This window comes from Ambystoma mexicanum, chromosome 9 (genome assembly GCF_040938575.1).
Source record: "Ambystoma mexicanum isolate Mex_15411 chromosome 9, UKY_AmexF1_1, whole genome shotgun sequence".
NCBI lineage: Eukaryota > Metazoa > Chordata > Amphibia > Caudata > Ambystomatidae > Ambystoma > Ambystoma mexicanum.
The window spans coordinates 1,140,743,111-1,140,768,153 of NC_090931.1; positions in this window are offsets into that span (position 1 = coordinate 1,140,743,111).

The following is a 25,043-nucleotide window of genomic DNA, read 5'->3' on the forward strand; positions in this document are numbered from 1 at the left end:
CTCTGTCAGAAATGTTTACAACTAAGTTCCTCGAGCTTGGTATCTCATTGTTACCCCGGGGCCTTTTCCTCTTCCCCCTCCTCATTCTCTTCCTCTTTGCTGGCTCTCTAAAAAAGAGGACCATTGTGTGGTTGTGCTTGTGCCTGGTGTTGCTCCGCTGGCTCCACTCTCACCTTCTGTTCTTGGTTGCTGTGTCTGTGGATTTTGCTCGTCTCTGTTGGAATCTGTTTCTGAGCTGCTGTTGTCTGAGTTGGGATTGGGGTTTCTTGGGCGTTGTGGTTGATTTTGGTACTTGTCTGCCCATGTATATACCTCGTCACCTAAATAGCCAAACGTGTCTCGTCTGAACCTTCTTATTTTCCTGGCCTCCAGATCTGCTTTGTAGCCTTCAAGTTGTTTATTAATGTCTATCAAGATATCTTTGAATGTTTCTGCACTTGTGAGTGCTGTGATTTCCGTTTGTTAAGGATTTGCTCCCTTTTTTGCACAAACTCCTTACTTTCTTTACACAGGGGTGGTTTCAGTCCAATCCTCAGTCCTCTTGGGATGCTTTGTGCCTTATAGTAGCATCCCAATGTTACTGCATGTAACTTGCGGTTAATCGTCCTCCTAATAGTGTACGCTAGTTGTTTGATCCTTTTATTAGGATCTGTGTCTTTCGTGGCAATGTTGGTTTCTATTATAAGTCCAAGGATTGCGTTTGCCTCATCAGCTGCGAAGCCTAACGTAGTTGCTCTTATTTCGGTTAGTTTCTTAATTTCTTCATATGACATGGCAGCGTGCTACCTCTCTATATGATGCACGGAAGTAAGAAATACTGGCAAAAATGAATTTGAGAGAGTGCACAGCTTATTTAAATTATTTTCTTCTGTGGTATTGCCTTTTTGATGCTTCAGTTTACTTAAGCAATAGAACCCGAGCGTCGGGGGCATTACCGACTCAGGTAATGCCCTGGGGCCCACAGGTAAGGACCTGAGCGAAGCGAGGGCCTTACCGAAGGCGCCGGGGCATTACCAGAGTCGGTAATGCCTCCGACGCGAGGGTTCTATTGCTATTAGTACCCCGGCCCGCAAAAATTACGTGACCGGGCACTAAAAGCTTTTTTTTTTGGTCCCGAAACGCTGTGGCGTTTCGGGAGAAAAAAAAAGAAAATGCCCGCCGCCATGGAAAGGGAAAACGGAGTCTGTTTTCCCTTTCCATGGCGGCCATCGGGAGCGGACGCGCTGGGAACACAAGTGTTCCCAGCGCGTCCGCTCCCGAAAAAAGGATCAAAAAGAAGGTAAGTGGGGTTGGGAGGGCGGGAGTGGGACGAGAAAAAAAACAAAAAAAAACGTACCTGCATCCCCGGCGGGGGACGAGGGAAGCCTCCAGCCGTGTGGAGGTGTGGAGCGGGGATGGCCCCCTTCAAGCCTCCTCATTGGCTGAGGGGCTGCCACGCCCCCCACCAGGGACAAAGGCCGTGGAATCCCGACAGAGGGATTCCCGGCCGGGTAGGGACCTGGCAAGAGCCAATCAGAATGCTTGTTGCATTCTGCTTCGTTCTCGCAGGGTTACTAATAATAATTAGTAGGGTGCAGCCCACTACTAAGTGCCACCGTGCTGAGCACTAGAGCTGACTGATAAGAAAAAAAGGGACCTAGGCTAATTAGCCTTTGGTGTGGCCGCACACCCATAATACCCACTTGGTCATTGGGGCTGAGTGTTTGTTTCTTCAGCAGGGGGGATCTTTCCCATTTTCAGTGCACCTGGGAAGGATAATGTGTGAGGGATGCATTGATGACATTTAGAACTGATGTGTGTGTTTCACCTTTGGTGAGCTAGAGGAAGGGACAGTGCCATCTTTGCAGCCGCTGAGTTAGAGGTCCACAAGAGCCGTTCGTCAGGTCTTCTGGAGTAATTGTCCTGAATTCAGTCCATCTTGATGGCCGGTGTGGGTGTGATGAATGAATTGTATTTGGTTCTGTCATGTGTTTTCTTATCTTCTCTATATTGTCTATGAAGAAGCTGTTGATTTGTTGCATTTTTCAGTGGACTTTGGTATTGCAGGGTTTATCAGCGGTTTAATGCAGTGCTTCATGGCTTGGAAGAGTGCTTTGCTCTTTTTGGATGCTTCGATGATGGTTATTTTGTAGACATTTGCTTTGTATGGGGGAGGAATGGCCCCTGTACTGATCAGCTTGTTCAGGGTGATGAGGTCTTCTAGTTGGGGGGATTTATTCTAGAGCTTTTCTTTGGCAGAAGGCATGCTTTCTGTCATTGAGTTCATGTGTGTTCTGAGGTGTGAACAGTTTATGTTTGTAGAGTTGGTGCATGGATGTTTGCCGTTTCACGGTGTCCTTGAGTGTACTGATCTTGGCACTAACATTCTCAAAGAGGTCTGAGGTGGAAGACAAGGTGATGAGGCTTCCTTCCACTGCATCCATGAGAAAGTTCTTAAGTGTGGTGGAGTCTCTTGGTCAGGTTGACAAAGGTGGGGGTGAAGTGTGTGGTGGAGTAATATGGGTATGGCTGTCTGTTCTTTCCATCCCAAAATTAGAGGGGGATCTATACAATGATCGGAGAGGTGGTGAATGTTGAGTGTTTCCTTTGTGAGTTGGTTCTGTTGCTTGATGTCTGTGGTGTTGAGCAATTCGAGTAGAGTCTCTCTTATTTTCTTGGCGGTTTCTGTCCAAGGCAGGTTAAGGTCTCTGAGGAAGATGTTAGCTGTGTTGTTAATTGATGCTGTTGCGATGAGGTCTGTGATTTAATTGGGAAATGCCTTGTTGGTTTGGGGTGGTTGATAAAACCAGTGGAAGGTAGCTGTCTGAGCATGGGTGAGTAGAAAGTGGCATGCACCTGGAGGGTGCATGTCCATAGAATCTTGTCCATAACAGTGAGCCCTCCACCAGTCTGCCCTTGGTGGTGCTTGTTTTCGATGATGTGTCCTGTGGGGATGAGGACGTCTTTGATGTGTGTGGGGGTGGGGGTGAACTATGTCTCTGTTGAAAGAGGCTGACTAGCTTGTGAGTTGTGATGAGGTCTGCAATACCTGCTGAATGGAGCACTGAAGGAGCATTAATGAGCATGATGTTATATTTGTGCTTTGGAGAGGGAGTGTGGGTGGTCACAAGAGAGATGTGGATGGTATTCTCTGGGTTGGAAGTGCATTGGAATAGATAAGGTGCAGACCGCATATATGTCTGTGTGGGGTTGTGTGGGGGTGCAGATAAAGATGGGATGAGACAAGTGATGTGTGATACAGCTGGTGTGTGAGTCGGCAGGGGTTCTGACCCATATAAGATCCTAAAAGGACCGAGCATCTGTCCTTTTCTTTATACATCCTGGAAAGAGATGCCCTGTGATCTAAATGTTAAGAAAGGAATGAAAGGTGTGGGGTTGAGTAGGTGGGTGGGGCAGAGGTTACATGGCCTAGATCAACTTGCATCAGATGACAAACATAAAAGAAAAGAGGCCTGACAGAGGTTTAAGTGGGGCAAGAAAGAGTGCCAGATCCAAAAAGGCACCAGTAGATGAGCCATATGTAGCAAGTGGGTGGGCAGAGATCATTTGACCAATATTCACTTGCACCAAGTGACCAACTGGTCAAGTGGTACAAGTGGAACTCAGGTGTCTGAGAAAAGCTTTCTCTTCTTCCCTCGCACCCCTTGGACTTTATAGAAATATGTCTGATCTATTGAATGAAAGTACTTTCAGGGCCATTTAAGACAATTGTTTTATTCAGGTCCTCAAACAGACATGACTAACAACAATTTAGTCCTATGTGTGCTAACAATCCCGCTTTACACAATCTTGGACAAGAACAAACCTTTAGTTTAATGTTTTCGATTTTATTTCATAGTATAAGGAATCCAATTGCAGATGATCCCTATGATTTGCTATGGGAAAGGGAATTCACATTTACTCAAGATAAATCCAGGCTATCATGAAACATTACTATACAATCTACCTAATATTGTCTTGCTAAACAAAATTAATAAACCATGGAACACACCAATTACATTATTTTTTTAGACAGACTTATATGACTGGATATTCTAAGAACAGGGTTCAGAAAAGTTTTTTTTTACTTTAATGACAAGTGCACAATCAACAAAGCATTTTGATGAAACATCATCTTTGGAGACTTGGAGACTTAGAGAATTAGACAAAGCAATATGAACTTAACTGCAAGCACATATTTGGCGAGACACCAAAATTAAAATGTAGGCACATTGATGATATTGTGGTTGATGTGATACCTTAACATTAAATGCACATTATTGTTTAGTTCTAGTTTAACTGGAATAACTGAGAAGTTGCATTTTGAAGGATTTTATTTAACAAAGCAAATGGAAGGTCTTATTCAAAGGAGGATGGTTTCTAACGACGGACATTTGGGGGACATTCAAAATAATGTTTGTTTTGGAGGAGGGGCAAGCAATAAGCAGATCAAATTGAAACAACACTGAGATCCTATTTCCTTAACAAACCAAGTCCTCCCACTTCATAAATACTGGGAGAATAGGTAATTCAAGTGATTGAGTTGACTAGGGTTGTTTCAGGGCATGGGGTCCTAATTCCTTTGCCTTTCTATGACAATAACATGTCTTATTAATACCACAGGTTTAGTTATACCAATGATTCTACAAAAATCAGGTAAATGTGTTTATTAATTTTATATGCAGAACGAAACCTCCCCAACAATATTACAGTTTTAGGGGATTATGACGTTTAAGTACATCAAAGGGGCATTGTACCTCTTATCTTTCTCAATTGATGGCTAGATGTGGACAAGGGTCAGCTTCTGCTGGTGAACCCTCTGGCTGCTGATTCCTCTTCTGACCTGGCTAGCGCATGGCAGCATACTACCAACCCACTTCTGTCCTTGACCCTTGGATCCAGGTATTTTGGTGCCTCTGTTCTGTCCCCTATCTGACTTCAGGATGAATTCTTCTCTGCCCAGGTGTGCCTCAAGTGCCTCTCTGCATATTGACATTAATTGTCTCTGGCAAATAGGCAAAGTTGTTGGCTTGCAAGAAGAGATGACCTGTCCCTCTTCCAATAGGAATTTTCCTTTCTATAGTCAATCCCGCATCAGAGGTAGTCTGATAAAATAATATCCCATTGAACACACACTGTGATGTCTCCAATGTGTCACAGATGGCAACAAATCCACACCAACCCTCAGAGACAGTTCAAGGGTTTTTATTTGGAAACATGTGGGGCTTACAGTCTTATCTTTCTCTCTAACCTGGGGAGAGGGATGTGTTCACCCTAAACCAGATGTCCCAATCCCCATGGTAGTGCACGAGCTCAGTAACCCTGATTGTCTAGAGGCTATCTTGGGCTGAGATGTTTACCTAGAGGTGTTGGCCCTGTTCATCTTGCCTCCCTTAGGGAAAATCTAGCTGTCCCTAACCTATCTGTCGTTAGCATTCTAAAGGTTTGGATGTACATTCAAACACCCAGATGTTCTGTCACACTCTGAAATTCCTTTCCCTGATCTTCATCCGGATGTTATCTCCTCCCTACTGTCCTTCGGAACTCCTCCTTTCTTTCTCCTCCATCTCTCTGGCTCCTCTTCCTTTGTTCCACTGTTGTCACACGCTCTTCCTGCTCCTCACCTCCACCCTTCTATTTTACCACTACTCCCACACCACTCCTGTACCACACCTAATCCATTTATACCACTGGTCCTTCACTCCTCCTTCTCTACTACTCTGCCCCCACACTCCTACTACCACTTCCACACTACCATAATTATCCTTCAACACAACTACTCCTCCTCGTCCTCCCACATTACTACTCCACCACCTACACTACTCCTCCTTCTCCAACTCCTCTACACCTACCAATTTACCAACTCTCTATAGCACACCTTTCTTCCAATCACAAATGCATGTCACAGTCACCCCTTACTCTATCTTTACTAATCCCACTCAACTTTACTTGCGCGCACAAACACAACACAGTATCCTTGCACTCACTGACCAATACCTCACCTTCCCAATAAATCACCTTCATGCTCCTCTGCTTCCCTCTTCCTCCTCCTGGTCTCTTGGCCCTCCTGCTACTCCTTTGACCTCACCCGAACAACCTACAGTTCCTGCTTCCTGAACCCCCTTCTGTTAGCCTCTTCTCTCTAGTGGCTAGTTCTGCGGCCCTAACCAATCCTCCCCTATCTTTTCCTCTGGGGTGTGTATCTGCGTGAAAAGATCATAAAGTGAGGGCTTAGCCCCGCCCACTTCTTCTCTGCATCACAAGGGTGGGTGTAGTGGACCCAGGTCTATGTTTTTTTGTTGGGGTCTGATTCCATGGCCCACATTAGTAATTGCCTGGGCTGGCAAGACCTACATCAATTGCTGTTGTCCCTGGTGGTCTAGGGCTGTTTTATCCTGTCCCACGGCAAACCACCGGAATTACTGAAGCAAGCTGCTGCAATACATGTCACAGTGTAATTTCGGCAATGCCACCTTCTGCTCCTCTTCCCAGCATCCAGATCGGCTGGTGCCTATCTTGGGTCTATGTCTTCAAGAGTCCAATGCAGCGGTGGGGTGTTAACTGGATTTTCTTCCTTCGCTGATTTTTCTGATAGAATGCTATCCAAGAATAGACAAAGACTGGGGTGAGGCATGGTGTACTGGTAAACATCATGCAGGTACCTGGGCAAGGGGGTAGAAATTGGGTCCCTCCCAGCTAACTCCATCTCCCTCATGGGCGGGGATAGCGTTTGGTTCCCCGTGGCGGGCCCTCCACCTCCAGCTCTGATAGACGTCTACCTTTCCTCAAGAATGCCAGGTTACTAGCCTTATCACAAATGACAATCAGCAAAGTACCGTGGTTAACCAGACAAAGGACTCAGACTACAAGGGCTCATAGAGAGATTTCTTTAAATGAAAAACCAAAAAAGGCCTAACAAGCCCTATCACTATGAGGGAAGTTCTCTACATAGCAAAACTAAAGCTAAGTGTGCACGTCAAGTCCAAAAGTAAAACGTTTTCTGTCAAAATCCTAAACAACTAACTGGCCCTACCACTTTAGAAAACACCCAACTAAAAGGAAAAAGGGAAGGCTTGCACAATACTCTCTGTATGGAATTCTGCCTGGCAGTACAGATATGGACAGGCAGAACTGCCTTGCTCTCAGTTTCAAATTTCCTTTAGGACACAATGGCATAGGGTTCACAATCTTCACAGAGAGTCTCTTGTTTAAAAATTATAATTATCTTCTGTATGAGTTTCACAATCACCTTGATAAAGAAACATTGTTTCTTATAATTAAATGTCTCAATCCCTTCGGGATTACTTGAAAAGACACTTCTCGCTTTCCCACTTTCGTGATCCTGGGACTCTCCAAAGTTCTGTAGCTCCAGTTTATTTGTAAACATGTGCTGGGTATAAAGCAGTGCCTATGGAGCCTTCAGGGTATTGAGAACTGGAGTTTGTAATACTTGTTCATATGTTTTAAAAATGTGAATTTTCTGGGAATAAAAATATAATGATCTGATTGTGCATTTCATTGGGCTTCTGCAAATATAACCAATAATGTTGTAGGACGCATGGTGATACAATTATTAACATCTTGGTGATCAAATGTGGTTCTATCTAATCATTTCGATTTTTGAAGGTCGCCCAAAAAAACAGATTTTTTCAGTTGATTTTGGGCGGCCTACAAAAAGCAAAAACCCACATACCCACTCCCCACCCACACCCACCCCACCCTCCCCAATGAGATTTACCCATTCTCTGTCGCAGCCGCTTTCGGGTCGTGGCGTGCCTGTGTCCCCATTTGCGCACTTGTGTGCATCGCATGGGCTGACAATTCGATTTAGAAAAGATTGCGCTGTGCGGTCACAGAGCTGTCTTTCTAAATTGTTTTTTTGCATTCGTTTTTTCTAAAAAGGTCTATTGACCTAATACCTCAAATATAACTTTGGATGGCATCATTTACAACTACAACATCAGCTTATTTTCTGAAAACCTGACTGTGGCGTTTAGTAGTAGTACTATTACTATTAGTGGTAAGCAACGTTTATTCAGTGTGCAGAATAACCAGAAACTCCAATTGTGAACTCTTAAAGATTATAGGTCCTCATCCAAATTCTTTTGACAAAACATTCATTCTTTTCTCTAATGAATGATTTGCATGTTTCTAGGATAGGAAATAACAGCTCGCTTGATTAATGGGTTTTTCCTCCCATAATAATTCTAGCTTATGGTTTTCTTCAAAAGGTGCAATTGTGAAAACTAAGGCCATCTCTTAGCAACGTTCGATTATCTGGTGAGTGATAGCCACTTCAGATGACAAGCTAATCAGTCCTAATTTTGAACTTCGACTGGGACATTCAAACTTGACAGCAACTTATCAGCATCCCTCTAGGATGTACTTAGCAGATTTCTATCACGTTCTCATTGTTCCATGTCTGAATATGTTATATGTGTACATTTTCTTCACAAATGCTGACCATGCTTTTCTTGTATGATCACAGATGCCCGATCTATCTAGCTCGTATAATGAACATTGACTGCTTAATGTTTTTCTTCAGAATACATTAGCCTTATGTCAACCTATTCACTTAAAGAAACTGGCTGTATATTTTGTTTTAGCCTATGAAAAAGAATTGCCAAATCAACCTTTCTTAGAGTTTCAACATAAACTAATGGGCATCATATCTGTGATTTGAATTACATATGCATAATCAAACACACTACATTTAATATAAGCTATGATAGGTAGGTAAATGCAAGAGCACCAATTATCCAATTGAATTGAATTGATATTTTATTTCTATCTCGCTCGTACACAAGTGCGTCAGAGCGCGACAAGGCAAGGGAGGGGAACAGGGGAGAGCAAAACAATGATCTAACTAGGCCCAGTGACATTGAGAACGCACGAGTGCATGGGAGAGGGAGAGGGGAAAAGTGCATGGAAGGGGAGAAGTGGAAAGTGCGGAGCAAAGGAGAAACAGAATCACCTTGAAAGTTTGCCTCAGCCAATGGGAGGATGGTGAGGTTTTTTAAACTGCGGCTGAGATTCAGAGACAGTGGGCCTCATTGTGAGGATGGCGGTCCAGAAACAAGGGTGCCGGTAGCAACGTACCGGCACCCTTTCTGTACTGCCATACTCAGAGAATGCCGGTAGGGGCCACGGATCCCCCGGCAGGCCTGACCTGCCGGTAAATCAGGCACCTACCGGCATGTCTCTCACTGAAGCACTGGCACCGTTAGCAATGGTGCTGGTGCTTCAGTGTCCCCATTCCCATGGAGTCCTTTGGGAAATGATCATTCACGAAAACCCCAACATTGAGTTGTTTATTATAATGGAAAGCCACAGTCACAAGCTTAATAGTATATAGAGTCAAACCACGTGCTTTGCAGAATTGTTCTACTGCCTGTAATAATTTCTGTAAAATAACCAAAGAATATGGAAACCATTGCGGTATGACCTGCAAAGAGCAGAATACTTTTACTCATCCTATGCCATTTTGGGGCATCTGTATCAAGTTCAGTTATGATTTATGCCAAATTATTAGTAAAAAGGGGAAGGAAAAGTGGTCTTAGTGCAATCACACCACTGCAGCACTCCTACACGAGTAAGGAAAGATAATGAAACTTCGCTGACAAGGCCACCTCCAACCACCGCATATTTATTAGAGAATACATTAACAATTAATATCAATATGAAGGGAAAACCTTGAGTTTCTGGAGAGTCTTCAACATAAATGGCCTACCCACCCTATCAAATGCCATTTTAGGTCAATAATAGCAATATAAATAGGATGGGCCCCAGATTACTCCAGGGGCACGATGTATGAAAAACTAAAGCGTATATTAATAAGAAAAACTAAACATTGGGATTGGACTAAAAATTAGATCCACGTGGAAGCATTACGCAGTCACATCGTTGTTGCAGGGGTGATGCATAAATATCTACAGCCACAGCGGTATGTGAGGCAGTGTCCAAACCTGGCAGTATTGCACTTTCGGTTAAAGCTGCGCATCAATCAATTGCCAATGTTGGCTTTAATCGCTGCGCAGCGAGGGATTCCGTTAAAGGAAAGAAGTTATTGTGTATATAAGATCCCGGGCATTGTAGAGACTGCGAGACATCTTCTGACTGAATGTGTAGCCCTTGGAGTGGGATATATGACAATTTTAGGTCACTTGGTGCATACATATGAGTCTATTAAGCACAATGAATTCTGCAATTATTGTCTGAATACAGAGAACCAAAGTGTAAACATCGCCTTATATCAATTATTGGGAGTTATTAAAATGCAGCTTGTAGCAGTGAATTAGATATAGTAAAGTCAACCTAGCACATATTACACAAGATAGCTGTATTTATTGATTTATCTATTGATTTATCTGTGTATAATGTCTCAAAGCGTTGACCTGTTGTTTTAGATGATTGATTGTAGACGATTTAGTTTGTTTTTATTTGATTCAATATGTTTTAGCATGAATTTTTATTATGATTTTAAATATGTGATTTTAGATTGTTAAACTGTTGTAAGATTGTTTAGGTGATGATTATGATAAAAACAAATATTTTGTAAAGTTCTTATGGAACTAAACAAACAAATAAAATACATAATAATAATAATAATAATAATAATAATAATAATAATAATAATACAAATACCATATTTCCTGATCACAACAACGTTTTGGAGGATCATACAAGAGATAAAAAGTCTTGTCCACTGTACCCATGGATGTTTTAAAACCTAACTTGGTGTTTGAGATTATCTTCATGTCTCGACTGCAATCCTGTAGGCACACCAAAATTACTTTAAAATACAGTTTGACTAGACCGAGGATTAAAGAGATGTGTCTGAAAGTCTCTGGTCATTTTCTTTCAGCCATTTCGTAGACAAGGGCGTTTTCAGCCATCTTCCAACCTGAGGGAATGCTGTTTTTATATTAATGGCATTAAACACAAATCAAGGTTAAGAAGGGGACCTAAACTTTGGGTTCGGTTCTAAAGAGGTTATTGGTTAATTTACCTACATCTGGATCAATTCTTGGCTTTTGGGTTGATAGGGCTACCATACTTTCCGAAATATCAAATATCAAGAACAAAACTATAGGTATAGTCAAATCCCCAGGACACACAGGAGTGGGGCCCTTCAAGATTTAATTAAAATTGTTTACATATTCTTGAGCTGGAGTTACTTGATCCCATTCTCAGCTGCTACCTGGACCTATCCTAGAGAATTCAGAGATCATTTGCCAGAAATGTGTCTGGTCATCATTTCAAATGACCCTCAGAAAGCAATTCCATCTCCAGGTCCCATCCTCCTCATTCTTACAGTGAGAGCGATTTATAGGAAGCCCTCTGTCCTAACAATTGTACACATATAGTTCCCTCTAGTGGATTGTAACTATCTAGTAAGATTTGATTTTGTCCATCAGCATTCCTTATCAAACCAAGTCCTTCTTTATTTGTCTACCTTTCTGCTAATGGAAACTGATTTCTTGCATAGGGAGCAATTATAGTTCTCAAATTATTGTAAATCAGTGTAACATTCATCTCCATGTGGTCACTTAGATTAAATAGAAAAGGTAATAGAGTTCTATAAACTTCAGTGTTGAATATCTCTAAATAGGTTACACAATGTAGTGCTCCTTCTGTCATTACTCCTTTCTAATTCTGTTGGATAATTAAGGAGAACATACTGTTACGGATTCCATGAGAAATCCTTATAGGGTCAGACAAACCAGGTCAGGGTCACTCTCTAATCACTGTGTAACCATTAATTTATCAGAAGAAAGACCATCATGATATTATATGATAGGTTATTTATAATGAGCTTAATTCCCAAAGGTTTCTAAGCACAGACCCGGGGATCGAACCTGTGTTGCTCCTGTCGTCTTGAGTACGTTGCCCCTGAGCTAGCCTCCAGAGACATCATCTTGTCTCTATGAGGATATAATCCACATGGCTAACTGTTACCCCTTTTCTAAAAGTTGGAAATGCTGTAGTGTCCCACTCTAAGCATCCATTGCATGCCTTAGGCTCTAATGAATATAAAATGGATGCCACCTGCTTGGCAATCGATATATATGTCTTGTGTGGGCAGAACATGAATCAGGAATTCTCCACGCTTGGTCTTCTACCTACATTAACATTTTTAGTATAACAATGGGTTAAAATTGTGTCTTTGTAATGCCTGCTGATATTACAAACCCTTTGTTTGATTTTGGGATGTTCGCCTCTTCTGAGAATAATTACTTTACTGCTTCCAACTCTGTTAGGCCCTTTAGAACTCTCAGTTGGGCGGACGTGCACGACGAAAAACTATTTCTGGTTATCAGAAAATGACAAATACAGGACCTGAAGGTTGGTGGAGCCTGTTAACACTGCATGATCACCTTTATCTCTGTTTTATCCGAAAAACATCTTGTATACTTTGTGTGACTATTCATCTGGAACCAGTGGTAGATGTGAGCAGGAGCGGTTGGGAGCGGTGCACCTCTACTTTTTTGAACTACGTTTTACAGCTCCTATACTTTTATTTTAAAATGAAACCGTTCCGGAATGGTTTCGTTTTAAAATAAAAGTGTAGGAAGACGTTGCAGCTTGCACTTTCAGTGCACTGCACTGAATGTTCCCTTAAACAGCAGGCACATGTGTTTGAGGGTTTGTATTGTGTGTGGGAGGGGGCATGGTGATGGGGTTTTTGGGGAGTGGGTGCAGGCCAGCAGGGAATAAAGTTTCAATACTTCTTTTTGTACACTTCGACCACTGTCTGGAACTATCTAGTTCAAGACAAGAACACACCCTGACACGTATGTAATCTGGGTGCAATGTGTGTTAGAGCATGTGTTCACGTTTTCACACTAGCACCATTGACGATCATCACCCCTGGCAATTGAAACACATGTCTTGTAGAAATATGTCTAATCAATTGAATGAAACTGCTTTCAGGGCTACTTAACAGCTCACCCCAAAAATAGGTTTGCACAGTTATTTGATTCAGGTCCTCAAATGGCTGAGACTAACACCAGTTTACTACTTACTGTGGTAATAATCCCACCCCAGAATCTGGGACAAGAAACAAACTGTGTTTACTTCACAATAAAGGGGAAGCAACACACATATTACAGATAAAACCAGAAAGTGATATGGCGATTCAGATTGCCTATGTTTGACACAAAATGTACATGTCTTAGTCAAACAGACATCCACGTGGAAATTATCATGCATGAATAACTATTCTAGATACTGTCTTCAGAACTCTTTTCTTTACTTCAATGACAAGCACAACATCTTCACAGCATTTACATGAAATGTAATCTCTGGAAAATTAGTCAAAACATTATGAAAATCAATGAACGTCATATTTGCGGATGTTTCTGCATCTCCATTGTTTTAAAGATTTACCGGTAACTCATGGCTCTGGCTTTTAGGCCCAGTGGTCAACGTGGGCAGTAGTGGTTGGAAGCAGTGATCCTCTCTTTTTTTTCTGTAACTTTGTTTTTAAATGTTTTACCGTTCCTATACTTTTATTTTAAAAAGAAATCGTTCCGGAATGGTTTCGTTTTCAAATAAAAGTGTAAGAAGAAGGTGAAACTGCACTGAACATTCCCTTAAACAGCAGGCACATGTGTTTGGGGGTTTGTATTGTCCATGGGAGGGGGCGTGGCAATGGGGTTTGTGGGGAGCAGGGACAGGCCAGTAGGGAACATAGTTCCACTACTTCTTTTGTGCACTTCGACCACTGGGTGGGCTAGCTTTCCAGGGCAGCGGATACCTTTCTAGCCTCATGATGGTGTAAAAGGATTGGTCTCATCTAAGTTATACATGTAGTATGTATGTTCTAATAATATATTCACCAACTGCTATTGAGTGACCAGCTCCATACTCCTAGTTACCAGAGGCCTCATGATATCCGAGGCGCTGCACAGAGGCTGCTGCCAGGGGTGCATCGCCGGGGATCCCACACTGCCACCTAGAGGGGCCAGCATCTCTTGCCAGTGCTGAGCCTACTTACAGCATTTTAGGGATGCTGGCTCAGCCTCATTTAGTGATTCAAGGCAATCATATCTGATACCAGACAAGACAGCTTTTATTCATTTAAAGGATGTACACCTTTATTGTTGATCATGGACAACATTGTGCCCTCAAATGAAACTCGGAAACTGCCTCGTGATCTGGGGTGAGTGATTTCCAGATAGAATGTTACATAGATTGCCTCATCGGGTCATCCATTCATTCCGCAAAAATGGGCTACTCTCCCCATGTTTGAGCGAGGGATTATTGTTATTGCATGTTTAAACTAGCGGGATTATTATTGCATGCTTGAGCGAGGGACGCCATCTTGTTCAGTAGCAGCTCTCTGGTATTCAGGCCAGCAGCTCGGGGGAATGCTGCTGCTAGGCAGGGTTCAATTGGCAGGCCTGTGTCTTCGATCTTAAACCTGCAGCTCTAAGGGTAGACTCACTGGAGTGGAAAGAGTTAAAGTGTGGAGTAGAGGATGGAACTAAATGTGTTCTAGCTCTTTGAATGCCGACTGAAGTAAAGAATAATAATTTACCATTCCCTTGTGATATGTTTATAAAAATGAACCCGCAGTAAATCGGTGCCTCCGGAAGGGGAAGGCATACACATTGACTTACCTAAATCATGTTAACTCTTAACTTTGATGACCCTTGCGCAGCATTCCCCTGACAGCAGGCGGCGGGTCTCTCGTTACACGTAGAAACGTATGTGCTGCAATGTTCATTTATCTTTCTGCGGCTTTCAACACAGATGACAATTTCGTCTTCATTATCCAGCACTCTGACATGAATTATGGCCAGCCTGAGAAAGCCAGTGTTACCAGAAGCCTCTCAGAGAGTGAGCCATGGAAACAAGTAAACAACGTGTCCTGTAACCCCGACACACTGTTGAGTGGGTGTCCACCTGGAGCAGAGCCTGATCACGCAGCACTGTGCCTTTTAAGTAAACCCTGCTGGGCCCCACTAACAGGATTCGACTTTTCACAGCTTTACTGCTAGACATCATATATTTGTAGAATCAAAAACACATTGAATATAAACGACAAGAAGACCGTACATAAACTTGAAGTTACTGTGAAGTCACCACAAACAGGTTTTAGTTTTTTGGCCTGATTTCTTTCAGGCCATCCATCTACTTGCAGAGCAAAGCAAACTAGACACGTTTCAAACGCCCAAACGTATGTAGATGATGTTTTCTTCTCATCCCTTATTATTAGCTTGCATTTTACTATTTGTAATAACTATAAAACTTGTATGTATTGATCACAGCTATAAAATGTTTGTTGCTTTAAGGGCACCTGAAGCTGAACCTTTGCTAGGCTGCTTAGCTCCATTATGGACGCTACAAAAACAGGTCATCTAAAACCCAGACAAAATGTGAGCCTGCAGACCCAAATTACTCCTGGGTTCACAGGGACGTCATTTCACCAAAATGTCAGGGGTAGCGGAAGTGACATCACACGACCTTTGACCTCCGATGACATCATCAGAAGTGATGTCATTTGACCCACCTCTGAAGTGACTTCACAGGAAGCCATGGAACAGGACCTTTCACCCCTCGACAAAAGAGGAAGCGGCGTTATCCCTAAGAACACTAGGAAAAATATGGTTAAAATACCACTATGAGGTGATATACATTTCACACAAGAATAGAGCACTATACGCATCGTTAATATCAGTGTGTATAGGCCCATGTTACCAAATTACTGTGAATGCAAGCAGACGTCCAAGGCCAAATGACGATGTGTTATTATGTAGCACTTACGCTTAAGTGCTTAATATACAACAAATATACATACATAATCCGCCAACCTGTGTTGGTACTCATTTATAGACCTCAGGAGGATGAAAGGCTGGGTTGAGGTGTTTGAGAACAGACTAAATCTGGGACGCAACCCCTGAAGTGTGCCTGAAATAAACATTTAATGAGTTTAGCAGTTATTGTACAGAATTCCAGAAAGACAAATTATTTGTTATTCCTATTCTTTCTTATTTAGGGTCACTGCTCAAAGTTTTACACTTGTGGAAAACCCTGTTTTTAAGAGGCCTGTAGAAGAAAGCCATCCCAATCCAGAAACAAAGAGCCACATGGCGCTGGCCACAGACCAGGAGCTTACATTTAAAAAAAAAGGGGGAGGTTTAATTTATTTTTTTAAGGGTTCCAAGGGAGACCACAGGGGTAGCAGGGGAGTGCTCAGTGGTCGCAGATGTGACCCCTGGCCCCCCCAAATGAGGTCCCTGTGGGTTCCGGAAGTGGTACTACTTAATGTATGTCGTAGCCCATTGAACTTTGCGACACTCCCACCACTATAGCAGTCCTACGGGGAAACCTTCCTTGCAGCGGTATGTGAATAATCCACTTCATTTTTCTTAAGTCTTTCATTGCGCCACACAATCCGTTGGAAACGTCCAATCTGGTTCCACAGCTTTAATTTGCTTATTTTAGGTAACGTGATTTGAAGATTGCAGGCCAAAGACAAGATCCATCCTTCCCCGCTCTACCTCTACCCCAACTCTTCCTCCACCATCTCACTCTCTCCTTTTTAGATGCAGCAAGAGTACCACTAGTTCCTTTTCTCCACTTCCACCTCTGCTGATAGCTCCTTCTCCTGTCAATGCATGTCTAGAATTGCAACCTCTGTCTTGTACTGTTACTCTTTGTTTCTCTGTAAAAAAAAAAAATACACTTTCATTCATCATGGTTAAAATTATTTTATATTTTCACCCCCTATGCCACTGTTTCAACTTTTTAGGATGGGCTATTATGTATCTTCTATAAAGCCCAAACTATTGCATTCCAGTAGAGAGTGGGCACACATAGGGAGGAATGTCATATGGCGAGGGACATAGAGGAATGACACATGAGGATGGCTACATGGTCTCCAGGTGTTGTTTGGTATGAGCCGCCCACCCATTGCCTGCCCTTTGGCCATTCCCACAGACTCCTGCCTCTCCATGCCCGGAACTCCTCCTCATAGGAACTCTTCAGCTCGCTTATAGTTGTTCGTTCAGCGTGCTGACGTAAGGCGCATGCTCAGTGCAAGTTCATTTAATGAAGGCACTGCAATTGCGCTTGCACAGTGAAGCTTTAGGCAGCGCTCGTGAAGTTTGCGTCTGTGTGTGGAAGAGTGAAATCTAGTTACTTGAGAATGGTGATTGCATGTTAGGGGTGACAGTGGGAACTGCTCAATCTTCCCGATCGCGCGCAAGGATTACTCCTTTGCACTGACAAAGGATCACTGGGAGCAGGACGGCATGGAGCAGGTGCCTTCCCTTATCGCTGCCTGCCCGTCCTTTGGCCTGGCCATAGGCTTCGGGAAGGGGAGTTGCTAGGTCTGGAAAAGACCCGGGGCTAAGCTGATGTCGGAACTGTTGGGACTGGGGGCTAGCTAGACTTTTGGCTGTAGCTCCTGAGATTCTATCCGGGGCTACAACCAAAAGATCAGGGGCTATAGCCCCATTAGCCCCCCCCCCTAGCAACGCCCCTGGCTTCGGGGCTTGTGTTGGAGAGCTGCTATTGTTTTGGGCTGCTTGGTGGGTGAGATAGGTTGAGGGGCTGGAATCTTGTCACACACACACTGTGTGGGGTGGGCTGGACTTGTGTCATGATGTATGCGTGTACAATGTCTTGCCTCCTTTTGACATACTTTCTGCATGCATTTCCCAAGTCTCAATCTTTGAAAGGCGGGTCCACGTTGAATTTGCAGTTGATGTATGTCACGTGATTGAATTGTAGTGTGTTCGAATAAAGGGGTGCAAATGGAACGTGTTCTGTTTTTTAGGAAATAGGACTGCATTGAGAGCAATGCTGTGGCAAAGGATGCCTAATTCATACACACTGTGTACACGGGTAAGGGTCTGCAAATCTATTAAACCTGCGTGCATTAACACTGTTTTGCTGGGTATATTTTGTGGCGAGGCAGTACTAGTGTAATCCGCGTGTGTGTACTTATTCTGAGGGCAGAGGGTATTGTGGCGCGGTCATTCCTCCTGTTCTGCCTGTATGTTTGTGTACGGCAGAAGGGGGATACCTGTGTCTACACAAAAGCCCAAACTGTTGGCATTGCCAATGCTTGTTAACAATGTCTCTTCACTTTCTCACTCCCTTTTTATAGCACAACTGACCCGACTGCCCCTCCCTATGGATATGGTGGAAACAGTCAAAATTGTTTATACCCAAATACCTCCTATTTTAAAATACAGCCTCATTTTTATTTAGATTGCAGGGGGACATGTAATAGTCACATAGAAAGCTCTGCAGGTGGTGAATAGATATAATTTGCCATATTCGTATTTTCTATGCAGCTGACACAGTAAATATCCCATGGGATGCCAACTCATGTTTGCATGGCATTTTTAAATTGGGAGACCCTAATGATGCCACATGTTTTTACCATTGCCACCTCGGTCCTAATGACGCCCAAGAATGCAGTGACGCCAGTGCCCCTTTAAGAGTGGGACATAATGAGCGCACATAGTAGGCTCAACATAAGACATGTGTATGTAATGCACAAATAATACACAAGATCTACAAGACGTGAATAGAGCAAACAAGATCTACAAGACGTGAATAGAGCAAACTGATGTCGCGGGAAGATAGCTCAACTGCAACGTGTTTGCCTCGAAAACAAGACGACACAGGTTCGATTCCCGGGTCCGCGCTTAACAACCTCTGGGTATTAAGCGCGTTAAAAATAACCTAGACTGACCCAAAGTAATATATTGGAATGTTATGGAACGCTAGGATATTATGAAAACGTTCAACCGCATATACATAATCAAACCTTAGAGCTAAAGCCGGGCAGCATACACTACACCTGCCACAAATGGAAATGTGCAGCAAAAAGCAGAGGCAATACATGTTTGGGGGTTCTTTTCCAAGTCCTGTCCGGAGTGAAATCAAAGTTACTGAAGAAAGGCAAAAAGCTATCTCAATACCTTTCTTATGCTGTTAGGCAACTTTGTGGTTTTTGGGAGTGGGGGTTTACAGAACTGGAGAACTGTTTTTGTCTTTCTTTTTCCCGACGCCTCCAAAATCATCTGGTTTTATGGCCGCATGGTCGTTTTAACGCTGGTGTAAAATATTTTTTTTTTACATGGAATCTGCTGGCTGCATGGGGGGAGCCTGATGCGCAGAAGAGAGCTAGAAAAAGACTGATGCAAAACACTGCGCTGCACTTCCCCCAGAGGGAACTGGGAGACGCTTGCCTTCGCTGAAAGCCTGCCGGGCATAAGGTAAGTGTGGCGAGGGGAGTGGGGAACGCTGGAGGTGGCTAAGGGGGGGCAGGAGAGGGCTGCAGTGAAGGAACCGAGGTATGGGGGCAGGGCCGGTCTTACACCTGATTGCACCCCCTCCCGTTCCCTTCGTTCTGCTGACCATTTCCTTCTCACTGTACCTCCATCCCCCTGTGCTTCCTCCCGTTTCCGCTCCTTCCAGCTCCTTGCACCTCTGCACTGGAACTCGCTCCCTCTCACAATCCGCTCTACCATGACCTTCACCTCATTTCGTACTTCCCTTAAATCCCTCCTCCTCCATTCTCCTCCTTGAAAACTCCCCCTCTGCCCTCTCTACTTCCCCCCTTCCCTTCATCTGATTCATCTCTCCCCTCTCCTGCTCCTCTCTCTCTCCCTTCCATTTTCCCTTGTCCAATCCATCTCCAACCCCCCCACACCTAGTCCCACTCCCCTTCCCCCTTCAGTGAATTGCTCTTTGCACTGTTTTGTTGAATGATTCATGATGTAATTTTGCTCCCACTGTTATTTGTTGTTATCTTGTATTATGTTGTTCCATTGTACAGCGCCTTGGTGTAAAGCGCTCTATAAATCAATCAATCAATCTTCCCTGCAGAATATTCCCACTATATAATGCATTATTTACCAACATAAATACGTTCATCATTCTCTTGAAGACTGGTTATAAAAAGAGGCATGTTAGTATGACTTCAATTCTACAGTTCACTTTACAAATATGGCTCCTGCACCGTAAGGTTAGTAAGATAGAGAGAGGTAAAAGGTATGGGTAAATCGTATTGCTTGGCAATACTATGATACAAGCGTCCTCGCAGGTGTTTGGTGGGCAATGTCCACATGCCCTTACAATGCACAGTCATTTACAAAAGCCACGGAGTTCTCGGTTGAGGGGATGCACACTGCGAGCCTGCTTAGCAGACTTCTGCTAAGAGGTTCCATACCAGCGACTATGCCAGCATTTTCAAACACGACAAAAGAGGATTTCTGTGCTATAAATGAAGTTGTTTTAATGCATTCATATGCATACATACACACGTTTCCAATCACTGCATCACTAACTAGTCCCTATACATTGGTTTCAGTCCGATATGCCTTGCGTTGCATTTAACGGCCGTCTTCCTATCCTGCTGTCCAGTAAGACCCTTGCTTCCATTTCCAAACTCCCTGCCACTACTTGATGTCCAAATGCATAGATGCCATGTCAGCCACTTAGAGCCATTCCTGGCTTTTCTCGTTTCATGATTGGATTTGTAGTTTCATGTTTCCCCTGCTAAGTATGGGCCTACAAATTCTAGCATGCAAAGTCAAAAGCAAGAACACGGAAGTGGTATCGGGCATGATATGGGACAACTTGCCAGCTATACAAATGTTCATCAAAAACTCATGCTCTCGGCACGTTTTGTGACTGCTCTTCACACTGTGCTATGCCCAGCCATGTGATTTCAAATGTTCCTGTAGCAGATGTGTTACCACGTGTGGGTTTTTAGGTAAACTAAAGCATGTCTGTGCCCTAAATTTTGAAGAAGACTGTCCCTTATTTCTGAGAACACCCCATGGTGCCCACAGTAGTGAGACGTTCAACAAATGGTTATTTTCTTAAATCCTATCAGTTTAAATTCTGGTTCTTAAGGTTTTCAATTCCCGTTATACATGCATGATAGGACAAATTCTAGAGATCTGAGTTAAGTGCCATGAGACGAGTGACTAGGCATGTTCAACCTGACAGGGAGCTGGTTCTGCTCCCCAGACACACGTGTGGTCTGGTTCTCCAGCCCGAGTCGCCCACTGCGTTTTACTCCTATGCCACAGGCATCACAGGGTGTCTGAAGGTTCAGCATAGGCCCCTGAGTTTCAAAGTGTGTGTAGCGTACGTTTGTCTGAGTGTGTGTGTGGGCAATGCCGATCTTTGCATCAGGCCATGTGTCTCTGAAATGTCAAAATGAATTTGCAGGATTAAAAGCACTTCTTTTAATCCTGAGAGTTCATTTTGCCTCCCATTCACACCTCATTCACACTCTCATTCACACCTGCTGGCGGTGGTGCCCCCCTGGAGGATGGCACATCAGGCAGCCGCCTGCATCACCTGATGTAAAGACCAGACCTCTATGGGGGACTCCTCCGAAAGCAGTGGGGAGGAGGGGAGAGGTGAAAAGAGCTTGCTTGCAGCAGGTGGCATATTCAAAGCAGCCTTCTGCAACTTTGTTCTTTAGAACACAGGGTTTGGATCCATATCCGCAAAAAGCAGGTGGATTTATTATGAATCCATTGTAAATCCTGCCTGGCATGGGTAAATGGCAGGCGACAGTCCCTCAATTTGCAATAAAGTGCAAAAAGAAGGCGTGAAGGCAATTACGCATGCTTTTCACACCTTGTTTTGCACTTCGTAGTGCAAATGACAAAAGTTGCAGAGGAGTACCTGCTTGCATGTAAGTGTTCCCCTCCGTGCAATGCATGCAATATTGTAAAAGGACCTCCAAAGCGTACTGTTACAGGAAACCTTTCACTGGGGCACAAATTACAATAGTGCAACAACATTTTGTTTAAGGCATTTTTGTACAAGGGCAATGTTTGCACTAGTCCTAGTACTAGTGCAGGATGTGCCTTGGTGCAAAATGCATGGAAAGAAAACATGCTGTACTAGGGCAATTGTGCCTTAGTGCTAATTGCACTTGTTCTAACACAACGTTCCTGTAATAATGGCCCATATTCGGACCAAAGGTCGTAATAGGCTGCTTCTTGCCAGTGAATTCATGTCTGTGTTTACGCTGCATAGGCAGCAAGGAACCAAAACATTGTGTGGGAACCAGGGAACATCGGTTGCAAATATCTATTCCGTGTGGTATCCATAACGTTCAAAATACCTTGATGTGGGTGGCTCTGTGCCCTGGTGTCTATACGGATGTGTGCATATGGCTGTATATGTAAGTGTGTGGTTGTGCACTGGATGAAAATGGGCAGGCATACTTTGCAGGTGGGTAGAGGTGGATGCATACATGAGGGGGTCTCAACAAAGTAAGTTGCATAATCATATCATCAACTCTGTCATAGAGCATTCAGCCAATGAGGCCCTCGGGCCCTATACGTGGAAAACAGTGGACATGATGTTCCACTGTAGCAGGGATGAAATAACATGTTGGTGGATGTGATAAACATCAGTGTGTGAAGGGTGCAGGGGAGTGGAAGTTATATCACAAATACAGTGTCTTAACCCAGATCCTCCAACACAAGTGATTCAGCAATTTACCATCGCAGAGTACACCTTGACTTAACCGAATTAGACATGAAGGAAGGAGCAAGCTGCATAACAAATCCTTTATTTTGTCAAGCATGGATAATTAACAAAAATAAAATCCAAACAGGATACATATCCTTCTACTCTTTTAACTGTCTATGGCCAAAATGGTACCTGCACAATGAGGTAGATACACGTTGCACCTGTTTAAAGGCAGTTTGCCTACTTATGGACAGGTTCATCCCCCTATGCCGAACAGGCACAAAAACCCGATGCACAAGCTCAAATATGGTGGACAAATCATCATTGCCTGCTGCTGCATGTTGCACAGTGGTGTGGCAGAAGGGGAATGGCGCACACTCAATGCTCCAGTGCCCAAGAGCTAAGCTCTGTTCAGAGAATGTCTATGCTTGCTGATCAGGGTGCAGATTTACTTGCTTGATACAGAAAACAGCTCTACACTTTCTTGTTGAACTCCAAAGGTTATGGTTGGTATGCATAAAATAAGTTCCATGCCTACGTTAATGCGTTAATAAAAGCATCTGACATTATAACATATGCTTTTTTGGGGTGTGCCTGCATCTCAAAAGAAGCCCAACTCATTGGGCAAGTTCGCAGGTTCCCCCTATGCTAGGTGTGAATTAACCAACTAGTCTTGGAATTTTCGCTCACATCATAGTCCTGTCTTTATAAATGGTACAAGAAGTCAAAATGACGTGCTAAAAATAACGGTACTTACAGACATGATTAGGGCAGAAGAGAAAGCATGTACCTATATATCTCTGTATGTATGGCAGTGGTAGGTAACCTGATCACCTTGAGGTGTTTTAGCCTACTGTGGAATGTATTGCTATTTATGGTGCAAGAAACAGCAAAAATGGCAGCAAAACTCTTGTGCGCGCCAAAACCTCCAAAAACGTGTTCTTCAACACATAAAAAGATAGATACACAACCTGCCACCCATGGTGCATGTGTGGTGGAATAGAGCATACACTGCAGACAATGTGCCAGTGGGCTCCATGACAAGCAAACATAGAGTGCAGAGGGAAAAGCAGTGCTTTGCAAGTGAAACTCCAAAATTTGCTAGTAAATGACATTTACTTTGTTGCTAAAACTCCAAAAGGCCTGTAAATAATACTGTTTCAACACTCCAAATCTTGCTTGGCGCTAAATTTCATTTAATCTAATGAAGCATTGTGAATGTACAAAGTCCTAAAATGTCAAGAGCAAAACATTTTCTCAGAAAAACTGGATTGCCTGCGGATGACAGCCCTGTTAGATGGGCTCTCCTGATGAAACTTCAAAGTTATCTAAACTAAAAGTCTGCCGGGTTAGCAAACATAAAAGGATTGTTGCTAAAAGGAATACCGATCTCAGTTGTGTTTTTGATCCCACAAGTTTAAAGCTAAGAAAGTAATTGATCTACGTCATTTGATGCAAAATGTTTGGTTTCTGCTGGATTTTAAGTCAAGAAATTAAGAATAAATTAGCCTGGAAGGGCCTGCAAGAAGTGGAAAAACAGGTTTCTCCCAAGGGGAGGAAAATCCTCTCAGCAGAAACTCACTGACTGACTGACTCTTCTGATTCCAGTGAAGCACTTTGTTCCAGCATTCAACATCCAGCCTTTAACATCCTTCCAGATGCCAAGAATGTTGCCAAGCAGTAGCTGAACCATTTTCTGCAAGGCCTCAATCCTCAAACTTATTCTCGCAACCCAGTGGAGCACTGTGGTGTGGGAAAACATCCTGAAACTAGCATCCTGAAATTATCTGGCTTGCTACCATAAGGCTTGCCTGATGAACTCGCTATCCCGCTGATTTGAAATACCCAGAAACAAGAAGGGCAGATCCTTTGCAGTTCCGGCAACCGGCCTAGCTGATCCAGTCCTGCGCCTGTTGTGCTGTCCTTCCTTGATAGACCCAATCCATTGACCAGAACAGTGACTGTCCAAAAATCATAAATCCCAGTGGATTGTGAGTATTAAGAGGACGCTAGAGAACAACCGTATACCTTGCTTATCTTGATCCACTCTAATCTCTGAACTATCCCTACTTTCATAACCTGTAACAGTGTCAAAATCTGTAGTGCTATCTTATTCTGTCTAGTTGCTAAAGCGCCATTTTCGTAGTCATCTTTATTGTGTAACTCTGATCCATAAGTCCCACTTTGAGTCTTTGGACTGGTGCCGCTGGGGAAGGTGATGGGGATCTGTTACTTAAGTCATGAATCAGTCTCAGAGCTGACTGTGGCCTGACTTGGTTGCCTAGCCCAAACGCTCCAGCCTTGGGTAAAAGCATAAGCCATATTTTCTGACTCTAAACTGAAGTCCTTGTCCAAATTTGTGTCTTTATTTTCGAAAAATACCTCTCATTAAAACCTCTATAACTCCCTCAGTTTTTAAGATAGAAGCGAAATTTCAACTCCCACGTGCACCTAACATCCTCAGCTAGCCAGAACCCAAAACACAGCGTGAAACAGTGAGATTGACCCGTTATATCAAAAACTGCATAACGAAAAGTTTTCTGCGAATTGACATTTTGAAATGTTTTACACGTGTGAATTAGCTTTAAATAATT